The sequence below is a fragment of the Pristiophorus japonicus genome, chromosome 15 (genome assembly GCF_044704955.1).
Source record: "Pristiophorus japonicus isolate sPriJap1 chromosome 15, sPriJap1.hap1, whole genome shotgun sequence".
Taxonomy (NCBI): Eukaryota; Metazoa; Chordata; class Chondrichthyes; family Pristiophoridae; genus Pristiophorus; species Pristiophorus japonicus.
Window position 1 is genome coordinate 143501880 of NC_091991.1, and position 8955 is coordinate 143510834.

Sequence of the window (8955 nt, forward strand, 5' to 3'; positions counted from 1 at the left end):
GGAACTGGCATCTCCCCAAATGATTGGACGTTGTCTGTAGTTACATGCTTGCAGAAGGGAACGGGGGAGCAGACCAACTTAAATAATAGTGTCCCATTAAATCCTGGACTCTTGAGAAAACTGTGTACGTGCTGATGACTTGGGCATTTAGGAGGCTCTTTTCTGAATGTCAGTCCAGAATCCACAGATGTTCAGATGGAAGTTACTTACTTGGGCATCAAGTGAACCAGAAAATGGTTCAGGCTCTTATTTCATGGTGGAATGGTGTTTTGGTGGAATGGTTGAGATCTCTTCTGCCCAAGCCAATTATTTTCTCTTTGGCTGTATTTCGATCTTATAAAGTAAGACTTTAAATAATTAAGCATGAAAACGGAGTTTAGAAGTTTTACAAATATTATGGGGTCTTGTCAGTGAGACATTGATTCTGTTGCTTGGCTATAACTCCACCATTTTCCACTCTGTGAAACCCGTGCAGAATGAAAAATAAGCCTTGTTGTACAATCGAGGAGGTGAGGTGGCTCATTTTTGATAGTTCCAATTGCTTATCATTGGTCCATTCTGATTGCATCCTATTTTTCTATCAGTGAAATATTGATCCGGGGGTGGGATTTGTTCTGTGTTGTCACAATGCATGATGCAGTAATGAATGCGAGATACATTTTTTATCAATTAGAACTGTGCCTACACATCTGTGACTAGGACATCCCTCTTCCTCCGCTTGTTTTTAAACATTAAAGAAAAATGGGTCCTTATTAAAATACAGACTCTTCTACTAGATTGCATGTTGTATTCTCTGTATTTAAGTTTGCTGGAGTGGGGCATCTCATGGCGTCCGCTGATAGTTAGACTTTACCTGCACTTTTCAGCTCCAGACTTTCTTGCGCCGTAACTTGCTGGAAGTGCAAGCTGATAATGGTGCGACGAGGGCAACAGGGCAGCTGGGACCTCTGTGAACAGCGGGAGCAATAGTGCATCTCCTTAGCCAATGAGATTTAAAGATTGAGAAATGAACTGAGGAACAACACAGAAGGATGGTGAATTAGAGTGGATGAATTTGAGTCAAATCAGGTACAGAAATAAAATTAAAGATAGGGAAAGAGAGATTGGATTAAGACAGAAAGGCTAGAAAATAGACAACAAGGGAGTTTGGCAGTGCTAAATGGTATATACTTCAATGCAAGGAGACTAGGAAATAAGGCAGATGAGCTGAGAACTCAGATAGACACGTAGGAGTATGATATCATAGCTATTACTGAGACATGGCTGAAAGAAGGGCAGGTATGGCAGCTCAACATTCCTGGTTACAAGGTTTTCAGATAGGAAAAAACGAGGGGGAAAAAAAGGAGGGGCGATTGCGGTATTGATTAAAGAAACAATTACAGCTGTGAGGAGGGATGATATGTTTAAAAGGATCATCAAATGAGGCCATATGGGTTGAATTGAAGAACAAAAAAGGGGTGATCACACTGCCACGAGTGTACTATAGACACCCCAATCAGTGAGAGGGAGATAGAAGAGCAAATATGTAGGCACATTTCTGAGAAATGCAAACACTATAGGGCAGTAATAGTAGGGGATTTCAACTAACCTAATATTAACTGGGATAGAATTAGTGTGAAAGGTATAGAGGGTGCAGAGTTCCTAAAAATGCATTCAGGAGAAATTTTTAAGCCAAATGTAGCAAGCTCAAAAAGGGAGGGACTGGTTCTGGACTTAGTTTTAGGGAATGAAGCTGGGCAGGTGGAAGGACTATCAGTGGGAGAGCATGTTGGTGCCAGTGATCATAATTCAGTTAGATTTAGGGTAGTTATGGAAAAGGACAAAGTTAGACCAGGAATAAAAGTTCTCAATTGGGGGAAAGCCAATTTTACTAAGCCGAGATGTGATTTAGCCAAAGCGGACTGGAAACAGCTACCTGAAGATAAATCCGTGTCAGAGCAATGGGAAGCATTCAAGGAGGCGATTTGGAGGGTTCAGAGCAAGTATAACCCTTAAAGAAAAAGGGTGGGACTAACAAATCTAGAGCCCCCTATATGTCAAGGGGCATACAGGGTTGGATAAAGAAACAAAGGGAAGCTTGTGACTAATATTGAGGGTTCAACACTGCAGAAACCGGAGTGGAGTATAGAAAGTTCAAGGGTAAAATTTAACCAGGAAATTAGGAAAGCAAAGAGAGAGCATGAAATAAATTTGGTAATAAAATGAATGAAAATCAAAAGATGTTTTATAAATACATTAAGAGCAAGAGTATAACTAATGAAAAAGTAGGGCCTATTCGAGACCATAAAGGTATTCTGTGTTTGGGGACGAAAGATATGGGTATGGTTCTTAATGAATACTTTGCGTCTGTTTTCACAAAAGAGAGGGACAATGCAGACATTGCAATCAGGGAGGAGGAGTATGAAATATTAGATGAAATAAACATCGTGAGAGAGGAAGTATTAAGGGGTTTTAATAACTTTGAAAGTGGATAAATCCCCAGGCCTGGATGAAATGTATCCCAGGCTGAGAAGCAAAAGACGAAATAACAGAGGCTCTGACCATCATTTTCCAGTCTTCTCTGGCTACAGGTGTGGTGCCAGAGGACTGGAGGACTGCTAATGTGGCACCTTTATTTAAAAAGGGAGAAAGGGATAGACTGAGTAATTACAGGCCAGTCAGCCTAATCTCGGTGGTGGGAAAATTATTGGAAACAATTCTGAGGGACAGGATAAATTTTCATTTAGAAAGACATGGACTAATCAAGGACAGTCAGCATGGATTTGTTAAGGGAAGGTCATGTCTGACTAACTTGATTACATTTTTTGAGAAGGTAATAAGGAGGGTCGATGAGGCTAGTGCGTTTGATGTAGTGTATATGGATTTTAGCAAAGCTTTTGATAAGGTCCCACATGACAGACTGGTCACAAAAGTAAAAGCCCATGGGATCCAAAGCAAAGTGGAAAGTTGAATCCAAAATTGGTTCAGAGACAGGAAGCAAGGGGTAATGGTTGATGGGTGTTTTTGTGACTGGAAGGCTGTATCAAGTGGGGTTCCACAGGGCTTAGTACTAGGTCCCTTGCATTTTGTGGTATATATATCAATGATTTAGACTTGAATGTAGGGAGTATGATTAAGAAGTTTGCAGATGATACAAAAATTGGCTGTGTGGTTGATAATGAAGAAGAAAGCTGCAGACTGCAGGAAGATATCAATTAACTGGTTAGGTGGGCAGAACAGTGGCAAATGGGAATTCAATCCAGAAGAAGTGTGAGGTAATGCATTTGGGGAGGGCTAACAAGGCAAGGGAATACACATTAAATGGTAGGATACTGAGAAGTGTAGAGGAACAAAGATACCTTGGAGTCCCTGTCCACAGATCCTTGAAGGTAGCAGGTAAGGTGGTTAAGGAGGCATATGAAATACTTGCCTTTATTAGCCGAGGCATAGAATACAAGAGTAGGGTGGTTATGCTTGAACTGTATAAAACACTAGTTAGGCCCCAGCTAGAGTACTGCGTGCAGTTCTGGTCACCACATTACGGGCAAGGTATGATTGCACTAGAGAGGGTACAGAGGAGATTTACAAGGATGTTGCCTGGACTGGCGAATTTTAGCTATGAGGGAAGATTGGATGGGCTGGGTTCATTTTCTTTGGAACAGAGGAGGTTGAGGGCAGACCTTATTGAGATGTATAAAATTATGAGGAGCATAGATATAGTGGATAGGAAAGACCTATTTCCATTAGCAGAGGGGTCAACAACCAGAGGATATAGATTTAAAGTCATTGCTAGGAGGTCTAGAGGGGGTTTGAGGGGCAATGTTTTCACCCAGAGGGTGTTAGGGTCTGGAACTCACTGCCTGATAGGGTGGTAGGGGAAGAAACCCCCATCGCATTTATAAAGTACTTGGATGTACACTTGAAGTGACCTACAAGGCTACGGACTAAGAGGTGGAAAGTAGGATTAGGCTGGAAAGCTCTTTGTCGGCCACAATAAGTCGAAATGTCCTCCTTCCATGCTGTAAATTTCTATGATTCTATGAGAAAAGAATAGTAAGAAAAAAATGTTTAATGTTAAATTTGGCATTCTTAAAATCTCCAACAATTTACTGCCTGAATATTTGAGTCTCCATAGTTTAAATTGTTCGCTTTCTGGGCCAGAGGGGTTGATTTGCAGTCATTAATAATTATCATGTCGTTAAAAGGGTACTTATGCAATGAATTACTAGACTTAACTTTCTATGGCGAGTTTAATGGGTACTTAATGTCTTAAAAAGATCTTAAAATTAACAGGGAGGCTGAAGGCGAGATGCCGTTTGTGCAAAGCCAATGGTGGAGCAGTGTAAATTGACCAGCTAGTTCTGGAGATTGGCAAATCATGGCAAATTTCTTAATCTCCTGAACTTGCTGGCTGACTGACACATAAATAACAGCGTGCGTCATTTACACGCAATTATTCTTCCAGCAAGTTGCGGCCCATTGTAAATGGAGCTCCAATTTAAGGATTAATTCCTAGAGTCGTGGCTGCCCTTTACTGCACTCGTGCCAAGAGACCCTGCGACCAAAGGGTACAAAGGAAAATTTATGTTCTGTAGTGACGAGGGGCCTTGAGAATACATCACCAGTGCTGAACTCCTGGTGATTTACGCACCACAGAAAAGAAAGCGAAACAAAGTAGTTAGAAGTGATAATTAAAAAAAAAAACATTTCAAGAAGCCAATGTTAAATAAACATTAACAACTGGAAATGGGAAAGCCGGCAAACATTTAACAATTACCGGTTAAGTTGCAAACATTTTTTAAATTTTAATGTTTGTTATTTACAAAGGATGAAAACGTTGATGTAGGATTGCTATATTGGGGGTTATTTGCATTTTCACTGCTTAGGGGATAATTTTCACTTTGTACAATCATGTAAAACGGGTGATAGCAAGTCGGCAGCCCATCTTACATCCCTCACGTTTTTTGTTTCCCTTGAATTTAATGGAATTAAAAAATGTGGGGAGCTGTAAGACAGACTGCCGACTCGCTATCATCTGTTTTACATCAATACAAAAGCAAAATACTGCGGATGCTGGAATCTGAAATAAAAACAGAAAATGCTGGAACTCTCAGCAGGTCAGGCAGATCAGCCCTCTTTCACTGCCCCAGACTTCCTTAAGAATCTGTTACATTTCGAACTTTTTCAATTCTGACCAAGTGTCACAGACCTGAAACGTTAACTCTGTTTCTCTTCACAGATGCTGCCAGACCCACTGTGATTTCCAGCATTGTCTGTTCTTACACCAGTTTTACGCTGTTGTGCGATGTCAGGTCGACCTCCCCCCGCTTTGGGTGGTGGGCTGGAGGAACGAATTGCTTGCCTGTTGAACATTGGTGGTGAAAATGAGCCCCTATTCTCAACATTGCGCTCACAGGAGGCCATGCCGGATGGCATAGTTGTACAGAGGTTTGACATGTTTCAGCGCCGAGGATGGTGTGGGGATGGCACAAAGTGAGCTTTTTTGTAAAACGAATTCTGATCGTGCGATCATTATGCACTCACTGATAGGGCATCAGCACAATTCTGTCACCAGTTAAGGGATTGATTCGAGAGAGAACAGCTTTCACCTTTTCATTCTATTTCCTCCTCTTCCAGCAGAATTTGCGACAACAAACATAAAAATGCATTTACAATAATTGTTTAAAAAAAATGATGTTGGAATAAGCAGAAACAATGAATGTTTGTATGATTAAAAAATGAAAGTCAGCTAACCTTGAAGGCTCACATTGGTGAGTGTAAAAAAATTAGTCAAAATGTTTTTTTAATCATGTAACATGAAAGAGTGCCTGTCTATGGAGCATGCTTTACCTTTAAAATGCTTTCATATTTGATCTGTTGCAGAGCTAGTCAGAGTGACCTACTAACAATGGCAAGATTCTGCACGTGGAAGTATTTAGGTTATTTTTAATGAGGCAGTGTATACTTATCATCGAAACAAAGAAATCTTCTGTGCAGATGGCGGCCATTTCGACCCATCGTGTCCGCGCCGGCCGACAAAGAGCCACATGGCCCTCGGTCAGCAGCCCTGAAAGTTACATATAAACCTATGAACAATGGCAGACAAGTAAAGAGCATCCGGCCCAACCAGCCTGCCCCACACAACCGCAATACCCCACGTATCGCAACATTTACACTCCACCCCACCTGGAGCCATGTGATCTCCTGGGAGAGGCAAAAAAACAGATAAAAACCCAGGCCAAAAGGGGGAAAAAAAATCTGGGAAAATTCCTCTCCGACACATCCAGGCAATCAAAACTAGTCCAGGAGATCATTCTGGCCGTATTAGATTCCCTGAAGTACTTACCATCGTGTCTGCACCAACCAACAAGAGGTTATCCAGTCTAATCCCAATTACCAGTTCTAGGTCTGTAACCCTGCAGGTTACAGCACTTCATGTGCATATCCAAACACCTTTTAAATGTAGTGAGGGTTTCTGCTGCCACCACCCTTCTAGGCAGCAAGTTCCAGACCCTCACAAACCTCAGCGTGAAGAAGCTTCCCCTCAAATCCCCTCTAAACATTCGACCAACCACCCTAAACCTATACACCCTCATAATTGACCCCAGCACCAAGGGAACTAAGCTCTTGCTATCCACTATAGCTAGGCCCCTCAAAATGTTATACACCTCAATCAGGTCTCCCCTCAACCTCCTCTGTTCCAAGGAGAACAAACCCAACCTATCCAATCTGTCCTCATAGCTAAGATTCTCCATTCCAGGCAGCATCCTTGTAAAACTCCTCTGCACCCTCTCCAATGCAATCACGCCCTTCCTATAATATGGCGACCAGAACTGCACGCAGTATTCCAGTTGTGGCCTAACCAGTGTATTATACAATTTAAGCATAACCTCCCTGCCCTTGTATTCTAAGCCTCGGCCAATAAAGGCAAGCATTCCGTATGCTTTCTTAACCACCTTATCCACCTGGCCTGCCACTTTCAGGGATCTGTGGACAAGCACTCCAAGGTCCCTTTGTTCATCTACACTTCTAAGTGGCCTACCGTTTAATGTGTGTACCCTTTCCTTATTAGCCCTCCCCAAGTGCATTACTTCACACTTCTCCAAATTAAATTTCACTTGTCACTGTTCTGCCCACCTGACCAGTAAATTGATATCCTCCTGCAATCCATAACGTTCCTCTTCATTATTAACCACACATTCAATTTTAGTGATTTCTGCAAATTTCTTAATCATACCTCCTATATTCAAATCTAGATCATTGATGCATACCATAAAAAGCAAGGACCCAGTACTGAGCCCTGCGGAACCCCACTGGAAACATCCTTCTAGTCACAAAAATATCCATCAACCATTACCCTTTGCTTCCTATCTCTAAGCCAATTTTGGATCCAACTTGTCACTTTGCCCTGGATCCCACGAGCTTTTACCTTTGTGACCAGTCTGCCATGTGGGACTTTATCAAAAGCTTTGCTAAAGTCCATATGCACTACATCGTATGCACTACCCTCATCGACCCTCCTTGTTACCTCCTTGATAAGTTCAATCAGGTTAGTCAAACTCGATCTTCCCTTAACAAATCCTAGCTGACTGTCCCTGATTAACCCTTGATCCATGGTTTGGTTTGTATAATAACATGAATTAAACACCACTTTCTGATACTCTACAAAGCACTTGACATGACAGTCGCTCATGTCTCCTCAAGACTGATCAAACTTCAAATGGTGGGTCGACTGAGTACCAGAATATCTCCAATAAAAGCTCTCATTCTCCTTGCACTAACACAGCTGGCATGCAGAAGCTTTTATTTCCTACGATAAATTGTCTTCTGTAATAAGCAAATGTTGAAATCTCTGCCCCACTTAAACAATTGCCGCCTAGACACCATGGTTGAGCATCGATCACTTTTGCCTCAAAGCAAAGATCTGTTTTGGCTTTGTTGTGATTTTGTTTCAAAGCAAATGGTTCCTGTTATTCTTCATTGATAGCAGCTTATCATTTTTGCAGTGTGCAGTAGAGGAGAGGCAGAGATTAAATTGATACAGGATTTGAATATCTTCCACAGTGGTACAGCAATTTATATAAAGTAGTATGTATTTTAGGGTGCTTGGAGTGCTGTCCTTCTCCTGGGCCAGGAAAAGACTTTGAGGGAGAAATTGGGTGCATTTGTGCGTCCTGTTAGTGCCTCCGGACTATGCGACCGAGTGCGGCGCCGCTAACGACTCCCCCTAAATTTGGCGAGAGTTTAGCGGCGGCGCTACAGCATTGTAGCCCGATCTCCTGTGCCCGGAGATCATGATGCCATCGCTCTGTGCATTGCCCCGTTCGCGCCCCGGCACCCAAATTGGGTTGCGCTTCCTGAAGCTGCACCGGGCGATGACAACTACAGCTTCAGGGGACGCGCACCGGTGGCCGGCTGCTACCACGGCGAAATTTAAAGGGGAGGTGGCTGGCTACTGCTGAAAAAAACTCCCGTTTCACTTCCTGCTCCGGTGCCGCTTTAGTCGCGGGATCGGAACCGTGATCCGTCAGTCCGGCACTCTGCTTGAGTGCCGGGCTGATCACATGGCACCCCCGTTCCCCAGTGGTCCAGGTAGGTGGGTTCCTCGTCTGCAGAGAATGTAGCTTGGGCCCTTCCCTTTAATTCAGGGACGAGCCCCTCATCTTCGTCAGCAGTAGGCAGCCCAGCGTGTAGTGCCGCTGAGCCGTGCGCCCCGCTCCCGCCCCAGGAAGGAGGTGGAGCGCTTGATTTAACACTCTACTTGCTTTCAGGGGTGGTACCCCCAATTTGTTGCGAGGGGGCGAGACTTCTGCGCCTGGCGCAGTGTCACAGCCGCCAAACGGAACGGTACCCAATTTCTAGGCCTTTGTTCCATGTGGACCTCAACTTTGTTATTTACATCTGCCCAAATCTTTGAGGTCCAGCCACTTCTAACTAAATATAATCTGAAGATTGAAGCTCGATGAATAATCATGC

The 8955-nt window shown here is 43.1% G+C and overlaps 1 long non-coding RNA gene across 1 annotated transcript in view; it reads left to right on the plus strand.

Moving 5' to 3' along the window:
* Positions 1–5640, plus strand: part of LOC139225895 (uncharacterized) — an 89070-nt gene extending 83430 nt beyond the window's left edge. Inside the window, exons 3-4 of the long non-coding RNA XR_011587172.1 lie at positions 867–1068; positions 5219–5640. This is a non-coding gene — a long non-coding RNA (uncharacterized lncRNA). The remainder of the gene's footprint in view (positions 1–866; positions 1069–5218) is intronic.
* Positions 5641–8955: the final 3315 nt, after the last annotated feature.